Source organism: Brassica napus, chromosome C4 (genome assembly GCF_020379485.1).
Source record: "Brassica napus cultivar Da-Ae chromosome C4, Da-Ae, whole genome shotgun sequence".
NCBI lineage: Eukaryota > Viridiplantae > Streptophyta > Magnoliopsida > Brassicales > Brassicaceae > Brassica > Brassica napus.
The window spans coordinates 34,626,485-34,627,708 of NC_063447.1; the positions used below are offsets into that span (position 1 = coordinate 34,626,485).

General features: G+C 44.2%; 1 non-coding gene across 1 annotated transcript; it reads right to left on the bottom strand.

The window, feature by feature from the left end:
* Positions 1–909: 909 nt before the first annotated feature.
* LOC125586542 lies at positions 910–1,016 on the bottom strand. Its single transcript, XR_007323079.1, has one exon. It is a non-coding gene; the product is annotated as a small nucleolar RNA R71 (small nucleolar RNA).
* Positions 1,017–1,224: the final 208 nt, after the last annotated feature.

Here is a 1,224-nt window from a genome sequence, read left to right on the forward strand (position 1 = left end):
GAAACTTGATCACCCAAGGTCTAATCCCTATGCCCATGAGTTCTTTTTTCCCTTAGTCAAGAAAGTATCATTTTGTAATTGCTTTCTAGTATTAGTAGTAGTTTAAAACTCATCTAAATCATTGGTTGCACTTAGATTAAGTGAGTACTTGCATTCTCGGTGCTTTGATATCTCTCAGAACTGGTTCGACATTCACTATACTACAACATTTGTCTTAGGAGCTTGAAAACTCCTAACATCAAATTGGCGCCGTTGCCAAATTCTGAGTAGATTTAAACATTGAGATTTAGTCACTTGCTTGAGACTAAGTCATTTTAATTTTGTTTTGTTACTGATTCTTCTTCTTCACCTACCTTTTACTTTCAGGTGTATGAACTTGAGGAGCAGGGGTCCATCAAATCTAGTTCCAATAGTAGCAGACATCAGAGCTTTTGAGAGGGAGTGTGCTAGAGCTAGAAGAGAAGAAGAAAAACAAGCCCACTTGCAGAGATTCGATATTGATATGGAAGATCAACCACAAGGGGCAGAACCCCAACCGCGGGCAGCTCGACCCATTGGTACTTATGACCGGCCCAACATTCATGGTCATAGACTGGGAATCCGAGCACCGGCTGTGGCAGCGAACAACTTTGAGGTCAAGTCAAGACTCCTCAACGTGATCGAGAACAACAAGTATCATGGCTTGGCTCTAGAGGATCCATTTGATCACTTGGACAAGTTCGACAGCTACTGTGGGTTGTCAAAAACCAATGGTGTGTCCGAAGATGCCTTAAAGCTCAAGATATTCCCTTTCTTTTTGGGGGATAAGGCACGTCAGTGGGAGAAGTCTCTACCAGCGACTCTATCACCACTTGGGATGATTGCAAGAGAGCATTCTTGGAGAAGTTCTTCTCTACTTCAAGAACTGCTAAGCTGAGAAATGAGATTTCCAGCTTTCAACAGAAGAACTTGGAAGGCTTCAGTGAAGCCTGGGAGAGATTCAAGGGCTACCAAGCTCAATGCCCACACCATGGTTTCTCTAAGGAGAGCTTGCTGAGCACATACTACCGTGGTGCTCTTCCTAAGTACAGGGCCAGACTGGATACAGCTAGCAATGGGTTCTTCTTGGGGAGAACTGAGGAAGATGCAGAGGAGCTAGTTGACAACATGGTAAAGAGTGATGCAGTCTACAGTGGAGACCACGACAGAGGCAGTCGAACAGATGATAAGCAGACGAGGAAGGAG